Genomic DNA, 9,165 nt, shown 5'->3' with positions numbered 1-9,165 from the left:
CGACACACCGCCCTCTTAGAAGAGAGTAGACCCTGAGCCGTCAGACCCCCCTCCAACCCCCCACAGGTCGTCTGTTTTATCATCGTCGTCGTCATTCAAGGGGGATATATAATCCATAATCCAGCATATTCAACTTCTAACAGAATCCAGTTGTGAACATTTGGTCAAGATGTCAAAACCATCATTTATACAGTTTATGACCTCTTTCAAGAACGGCCAGTCCACGGCGTCAAACATAATTTCAGTAACCTGTTTTTCTGGATCCTCCACAACCCCTTCAATAGGGTTTGTAATCAGGGTACTGCTAAACAAAACCTTACGATCAGTAGTTAGAGATAGACTCTTCACCACTGTACCGTAGTTCTGCAAGCTTTCCCATTCACACCTTTCAAAACTCTGAGTCGGAGACTCCGTTTCGCCTTCTCTTGGACCCTCTTGCAAGCCTTCTATAGTCTTATCCACAAGCCCCAGGTCTCTCCATGCCATCACCTTCAACCAGTCCTCAAAAGAGTATTCAATCACCGTCTCAAAAGGTTCCAACGTACCCTCCTTCTCTCCCAAAGCAAAAAGCTCCACTCCAACATAGCTGGGATCCCTTTTAAAGCGGTAACCCCGTCGACCCCCCCAGAACAACACCCAGGAGCGTTCAATCTTCAAATTGGTGAGTACAGGAACCCTTGCCCGGGATTGTTTCTTGCGGGGTTTCATGTTGATGTCGCTGGACATGTTGAAGAAGCGGGATGTTTCAGATGCTGAGAATTAAAGAGGTATTGCCTAAAAGCAGTGCGGGGTCTTAAATAGAGAGGAGAGTTTCGGGGCGTTGCCTTCAGAGGGGGGGGGGGGTCTTTATGGGTGGCCTTGTTGTTCAGGGTTTTAGGGGTGTACACTTTCTGACGGATATGACGTAGGAATAATTAAGGAAATAACTCTAAAATCACGCCCCCCAATTATGACGTAGGAATATTAATAAGCTTAGGGCATACGTCATAACAAAATAGGCCGCGCCCAAAAAACCCTACTATCTACTGATGTGCGGTCCTAATTAATCGGCTACGTAAATCATTCCTTTCCGACCGAACCTGTAACGCTCAAATAAATAATCTGTATAATTTATTTAGCCATCTAACTTCAAGTTAACCTGACACTGAGCAGGTTTGATTTTTGTTTGTCCGTGTTCCACCTCGGGGGGTAAATTCAATAAACTATGCGCTAAATAAAAACTGACCTTTAAATAAACAGTATTCATCTATCGAGAATCTATGTTCATGGTTTGTATAGAAGTATTTCCACATATGCATCTGGACACTCGGGCAAGCCAGCTGAGAAGTCGCTCAAGTCGCCGCAGCTAAGTATCGCCTTTTTCTCTCGCGTTTCCTAGTTTAGTTAAGAGTTACATTGATTGTTTACGTGGTTTGTTTAGCTAAGAATGATATATCTTGCACCTGTTTTGTAGTAAGAGCAGCGACTGTTTGTTAGTGAATTTAGCAAGTTACTTAGCACACTCAATCAGAAGCTTTACACTGTAGGCTGTGATTATTCGCATGTATCTAGTCAGATGAATGATCTGAAATGCATCAAAAGTCATGGAATGAGAGACTTTCTGGGCGTTGGTGGTATAGTGGTGAGCATAGCTGCCTTCCAAGCAGTTGACCCGGGTTCGATTCCCGGCCAACGCAACGTTTTCTTTCTAGGCTTCCGCCATCACACTTGTGATGCTTCGGGGGAGTTCGACACCATTCAAGCTATTGCGACCCTACTAAGCCTGCACTTACCGCTGTTTTCACTAACACACTTCTGGTGAACCGTTGCGCATGAACAGATGACGAATAAATGGCCTTACACTAGTATCCCACAGCACCAGCTTCGTCTGTAGAAAAACAAAGGTTCCTCTCCCTGCTGCAGGATACCCACATCACACTTGACTCGCAGACCTTTACTGCGCCCTCTTGCTTCATGTGGGCCGTGCTCCCAGAAGCGCTGTAACATACATGTGCACTTGCGTGCAAAAGTATTTGGTATTACATTTATTTCACGTGTTCATTGCTTGAATATACTTTAAAAGCTAATACACTCCTCTCTATGCTCACCAACAACAATGTTGGCGATGATGACGGCTAAAGTAAGGAGAAATAGAAATGCCACTTCCATTCACTCCAATTACTATTGTTGTTATTATTACAAGGGAAAACTATGACCCTTGGTCATCAGTGTCTTGGGCGGACAGTTATGTCATTTAACAACATCCAAGATACCCAAGCCATCGGTCAGTCAGCACCGCTAGATGGCGGCAGTCAGACACTCATGCAATGTTTGAAGAAGAAAGTGTTCAAATAGAGGAGCGCACAACTCTCTACGTGGCACCGATGTTAACTAGTTTTCACAGAAACCTGTGCTATGTGGCTCGTTGGTCTAGGGGTATGATTCAAAGGGTTCATATCCCGGACGAGCCCTTTGTTTTAGTCTTCTCTCATTCATTTTCATTTTCTCAGCAAAGCACCCTTGACAGGGTACTTTTGCCAACATGAAAAACATTTCCTTCATGTATCATGACTTCATTATGGTAATATCTCATTTCGTATGTTTCCAAATAGGCCTCTTAACAATCATCTACAAGCCTACATATACCAGCATGATTTCATACAATGTGCACGATATGTAGTCCATGTCTGTCTCTCTGTCTCTCTAGATATATGTTTATAATTGAGTTGATGATAGTTGCATCTGTGCGCCAAACTGTGTCTGAGCAGCAGACTGTAACTTGAAATAATTGCATGAAAATGTCTGTATCTTCTTAATTTTATGCAGGTTAGTTCAGCTAGTAAGAAAGGTCACTATCTTTTTTATCTTTTTCTGTAACTAAACCATTCAGTCTTTCTACATGATGCCGTAAATCCAACATTTCCCCAAATTCGCTCCCTGCGAGAAGACAATGCGGTGTGCAATGAAAGTGATAGCCTGTCACTTGGCACTTCAGTTCTGCGTACCACCAAGTCTTATTAGACTCCTTAGTTCTAACTGCAAGTTCCCTGCCATGTCCATGAAAGGGGATTGAGTCCGTATTGAACCATTATCTAAAACACAAAACTATGAGAAAGCTGGTGCGCATCGCTACCTTCCGAGTAGTGGCCAGTACTACTACTACTAAAGGTAATTATACTAAGGAACGAATGAACGAAAGAGAGAGTATCATTACTCAGTACACTTAGAGGCTATGTGTGTACTAGTAACTTGTTACTTGATTTAAGTCACGAAAAGTCGCATCCAACGTCAGTCCCATCCTATGTAATGTGTGATGTCCAGAGCCGGCCCTAGCCATTTGGGGGCCATATGCGAGATTTGATAGTAGCCCCAGAACCATCCCCCCTCTCGATGAAAAACATTTTAGTGGTGCCCATGTTTATGGCGTATAGAGAATGTTTAGTTAAAACTAAAATAAACACAAACATTTAAATAATGCACATCACAGAACATGTATTGCACTTTAACATACACTGTACTTGTTGAAGAAATTGATGTAATAATCAATACAAATGTAAATAGTGCACTATGCATATTGAAATCAGAGCAATAACTAATAAACTGTTTAGGTAAAATAACATCCACACCAAAAATACTCAATATTGAAAATACTGTAGTGCACAAAAAACTGAATTTAAATAATACAATACTATCAAAAATCATTAGCTGACAACTGGCAAACTACTGCAGTACTTAACTACTAGCTGATCATTATCATCATTTGGATGGCAACTGGCAGTAGGCTAGCTAGCAAAGTGAGCTGGATTATTACTTTATAATGATATATAATTTATAAAGACATGTAAATTCCTCACAAAGATATGACTTAAAGTCCCACTGCTTGGAATTTAGAAAACACAGAACATCACTAAAGTTCCCCTGACATTATCTTTATGAACTCCACCACAATATACATTATATCCATCATATTTACATTACATTTAGCATACATATCCCTGACGCGTGTATTGACCTCACTGGAGACAATATGCTCGAGTCACAGATTAAATGCCCCTCTCCCTCTCGGGTTTACATGGTCTTAGTTTATTGCACTAGAGACGAGTTGTTTACCCGCAGCCCTGCACAGGGCAAAGGACTGTCTTGTGCATTGCGCCTTGTTTAATACTTTGTTTTAATGATCTTACCGAGTGGTTTTTTACGTCACTGGTGGGGCTACAAAGCCATGAATCGAAGTGTTTTATCAAGTTAGGATTAAAACACGATGTACAGTACTGAACAGTGTACAACAGACCCACAACAATTTAGAGAGCATAATGATAAAGGAAACCACTGATCTGCATTAACCATGAAACGTCCATCAGCAATGTACTTTACCTTGAAACCCACAATAAATGGACCAGACCGTTACCTTGCACTTTTAAAATGCGTCCATTTCCGGAATGTTACATGGATACCATCATCTCAGACATTAGAATTTGCACGTAAACTGTGGGCTTAGATCGTGGAAAATTGTGCGTGTTTTCAAAATTTCTACGCCATTTACTGGTGTTCTTGGGATGCTCCTTCTGTGTGACCGTATACCTCGAGTAAACGTTTACTCGGTCTGCTTGAGCAAGTGGGTTGAAATGACGTGTGTAAGCCGAAAGCCAGTAATGTATTTTGATACCAGACATTACAGCTTTCATGACCAGGGGCGCAGCCAGGATTTCAGGGCCCCATGAAAGTAAAAAAGGTAGTTACCGAAGTGTGACCCATCGGGAGGATAGCTAAACCCGGGGGTTATGCCTGTGAGGAGAGGTTGAGGGGTGGATGAGGAACCTCGCCACTTGATAGGTCCGGTCGTTGAGGTAGGAGGAGAAACAAGTGAGAGCAGTCCCAGAGATTCCAAGGTCAGCGAGGCAGGAGAGGAGGATGGAGTGATCGACGGTGTCAAATGTTGCGGAGAGACCAAGGAGGATGAGGATTGAGGAGAGGGAGGCTGCCCGAGCACAGTTGAGGGAGTCAGTGACTGCCAGGACAGCAGTCTCAGTGGTGTGAGCGGTGTTTGGAAGGCGGATTGCAGAGGATCAAGAAGTGAGAGATGGGAAAGGAATGCAGAGAGCTGACAGTGGACCGCACGCTCGAGGGTCTTTGAGAGGAAGGGGAGTAGGGCGACAGGGCAGAGACAGGTGCCTCTGAGGAGAGGTGGGGTCAAGGGTAGGTTTCTTGAGGAGTGGGATGACCGCAGCTTGTTTAAATGCAAGAGGGGAAACAGCCAGAGAGGAGTGAGGAGTTGAGGAGGGAGGAGAAGAAGGGGAGTTGAAATGGAGCAGACGCTTGCAGGAGGCGAGTAGAGAGAGGGTCCAGGGGACATATTATGGGTTTGTGACCTAGGAGGAGAGAGGAAAGTTCAGAGTCTGAGAGAGGAGAGAATGAAGAAATGGAAGCTTGATCGGTGGGAGACTTGGGCAGGGTGGGAGTGGAGAGGAGACTGTTGAAGAGCTTGTGGATGTCTGTGATCTTGTAGAAGAATGAGGCAAAATGATAAGGTGAGATGAGATGAGGGAGGAGGGGGGAGAAGAGAGAGAAGGTGGAGTAAAGCTTGCGGGGGTTGTGGACAGTGGATTCAAAGAATGACTGGAAGTAAGACTGAGGTGAGCGAGGAGGGGAATGTGGGCAGTAGAGAGTGGTAGAGTGCGAGGGTAGCTGGGAGTTTGGATCTCTTCCACTTGTGCTCAGTGGTGCGCAGACTGGTTGAGCAGAGAACAGAAGAGATCCAAGGCTGAGGAGGGGAGGGACGGACAGAACGAGACAGTTCTTTATTTACACCTTTTCCTGAAATCAGGAGCGATTCAAACTTCCGGTTTGAAATAGCTGTAGAACTGTCGCTATTTCGGTTGGAATTTCATGAATAAATTAATATAGGGACAACCTATGGACTGCCTACAAGACGCACAATCCCAAGAAAAAGGGAGCAAAGTCGATCCACGAATTGTTTATGAAGGCAAAATAAAAATAGGCAATTAACCAATCGTGAAGCATGAACCGATTCCAAAGTACAACAACCCTGCTAGCACATTGCCTCAATGCTGTAGCAATATAAATTATATTGCTACAATGTTATTGGCAATGTTGTGTGTTAGCAGGGAATACCTGTACAGTTTTTTTCCAACAATCTGCAAAGTTAAATACTGGTGCTGAAAAATTAGGTACTAATAAAACAGAAGTATTTGGCACACACAAGTAATGTGTGTTGGTTCGGCAGTTACTGCTCTCAGGAAGGTAATGTGACTGCCTCCCGTCTCCCCAAAGCTCCCGTCATTGATGAAGCAGGCGTGACCGCACCTTCCCAAGCTCTTCACTATGACTTCACATCTTGTCGCTATTAAAATCTAGGATGTGTCACAGAGTGGAAGTTATACAGTACCACTGGGGGGTAAAACTTATGGAAGCACGACTACACCACCTAGCGGTTGTCTACAGCCGCTAGGACCCATTGGGAGGTTGTCGATTGCCCAAATATGCCCATTTTGCATTTACTACCTCAATTCTCCCTTCGATTTAGGTTATTTAAATTGGGGAATCTCAAGCCAGGAGCACACCACAGACCACACAAGACAGGTATACAATTAACTGGATTACAAATCTCTAATATAAAATCCATCAGACTTCCTCTTTATGTTAAAAAGACAAAAAAGTTCAAACTAAAAAATGCATTCGTGGAGGGTTCTGTTGGTCTCCTCCGGCAGCACCAGGAGCTGGAATGGGGCAGGCAATAGTCCACGTGTCCTAGTACAAAGTAATGAAGGGCTCCGACAAAAATTCAGCTTCTGCTCTGGTCCGGGTTTGGCAATACAAAGAAATTACAATGTCCATGTACAGTCCAAGAAAACAATGGCCGAGTTGAAAAAAAAAAAAACAGGTTGCTCGTTGTTATCCTTTGAAACACTACTGTAGTTCAAAAAGCCTGTACGCTATCCCTTCTCTGGATACTCTCGCTAGCGTTGCAGAGGTCGCCTCAGCTCTCCTCTGGGTCTCTTAGCCCTTTCCGTTACTTGTCCATCAAGTCCTTCGTTCGCCTTTGGCTCCACGTTTCGTTCCCGTTGCTCTGCAATCCCGTCCCCCCCAGCTCCACCCCGGGAGCATTTTATCTCCAGCCTAACAGGTGCTCCTCATGGTCAATTATTGAATTTCGTAGAACCTGGCGAATAAGCGGGTACTCTCATGAATGCGTGATTAGCCATGTGTATATTTAAATCAATCAATCGTAAATAAAACTCGTGCATTTCCGTGAAGTGGGGCGGGACATTCAAAGTAAACAAACGTGATTTTAATGGGAATAATGTGATAATATAAGAGGTTTAAAGTGAATTAATAAAACAAAACAAAAAGCAATAAAAAACACACAAAACAAATACCAAAATAGGCTAACGCCCATTGCTAGTGATGCAATAAAGGGACACTGTTTGGAATGAATGAGAATTGTGCATTCTTACCGATGCCCCACAACGATCACACCTTTTGATCGATCAGCTATTTAACTCTTTCATCAACCTCCATTACCTATAACATAATTCTGAGAAATATACCTTTTCTTTCAAGTGTGCTGCAGGAAACATCCACTTATTTATAATTCGTTTTATGTCACTTGTTTGCTGCAAGAAAGGCAAGGCGGTAAGGCTGTAGAACACTGCTACATTATGCATCTTGCACTATGGTGTCGGTAATATAGTTTTTTCGTGCAATACTTATTTATATTGTATTCATAATTCGTTTTGTCACTTGTTTCTTGCATACTGTTTTTATTTTGTGTGTTTTTTTCTTGTTTCAAAAATAAAGAAAATCTAAGACATGAAGCTATGCAGTTTCTGTGTGAGTGTATGAACACAATGATCGGTGGTGGAATTGGCTGCGATGCAAGGGGACCAGCTAAAATCTTGCCTAGGGCATCAAATTGGTCAGGGCCGGCCCAGGGCGGAATGACTGATGTGCGGTCCTAATTAATCGGCTACGTAAATCATTCCTTTCCGACCGAACCTGTAACGCTCAAATAAATAATCTGTATAATTTAAATCTATAATCTCTATGAATTATTCCTCGCAGAAAAGCTACTGGGTCTGGATCACTACTGGATCTGTTAGGAACGGCGCCGTCATTGTTGGGGGACACAGTCAGCTGTCATTTAACTGGGCAGATGAAATACAGTCAGATTGTTAGCCATCTAACTTCAAGTTAACCTGACAGGGAGCAGGTTTGAGATGCTGGACATGCTGCTCTGGAAACATAGCTGGCTGAACTTTAAACTCGCTACGGAGAATGGAAAATCCCGAGTTAATGCCAAGTTATCCTGAAACTTAGCCGGCTAACCTACTTATCCAAGTAGGAAGAACACACCCAGGTGCCTATATGTTGTTGGTTTCTTTACAATGCTTGTGTAACTTAATAATATATATACTTTTCCTTGTGCAGAAAACATATCGGCACAATTCGAACTTATGCAAGTTTTATTGTAGAATACTACTACTAATAATAATAATTACAATTATTATGATAATAAACACGAAACAGAGACTGATTAGCATACGTTGAGGTTATCAACAAAGTTATTAACTCTTTACCATAATGCATTTTTACTATTAAGTTGTATCTGAAGCATATCATCTTTCGTGAAACTTGATTTGATTATGTACTTACCCAGCGTTACTTTTAACTTTTCTGTATGTGCACATATTCCTGTTATCCACAAACCACTGTAGTTATTTAAAGCAACTAAACGCAATAACTTCATCGTCACTCTTGTAACATTAAAACCCAATATTCACTGGCGCTGTTTAAACTGTGAATAACTAGGTGAGTGCATGTTTTTTCAGACAATGGCCAATTCTACCTGTTCACCAAAAGCAAGCATGTGCAAATATGTACATTTATTATTTGGACCTTATTATATTAAACCTATTGTAAAATAAAATACAATATTAGTAAAGGCAAATACACTCACCTAAAGGATTATTAGATACACCTGTTCAATTTCTCATTAATGCAATTATATAACCAACCAATCACATGGCAGTTGCTTCAATGCATTTAGGGGTGTGGTCCTGGTCAAGACAATCTCCTGAACTCCAAACTGGATGTCTGAATGGGAAAGAAAGGTGATTTAAGCAATTTTGAGCGTGGCATGGTTGTTGGTGCCAGACGGGCCGGTCT

At 42.5% G+C, this 9,165-nt stretch overlaps 1 non-coding gene across 1 annotated transcript; it reads left to right on the top strand.

Moving 5' to 3' along the window:
• The first annotated feature begins 1,604 nt into the window (after positions 1-1,604).
• Positions 1,605-1,676, top strand: trnag-ucc (transfer RNA glycine (anticodon UCC)). Its single transcript has one exon. It is a non-coding gene; the product is annotated as a tRNA-Gly (tRNA).
• The last annotated feature ends 7,489 nt before the right edge of the window (positions 1,677-9,165 follow it).

Source organism: Amia ocellicauda, unplaced genomic scaffold (assembly GCF_036373705.1).
Source record: "Amia ocellicauda isolate fAmiCal2 unplaced genomic scaffold, fAmiCal2.hap1 HAP1_SCAFFOLD_84, whole genome shotgun sequence".
Taxonomy (NCBI): domain Eukaryota; kingdom Metazoa; phylum Chordata; class Actinopteri; order Amiiformes; family Amiidae; genus Amia; species Amia ocellicauda.
Note: the sequence above shows the minus strand (reverse complement) of the source record. Positions and strands in the feature narration are given on the sequence as shown.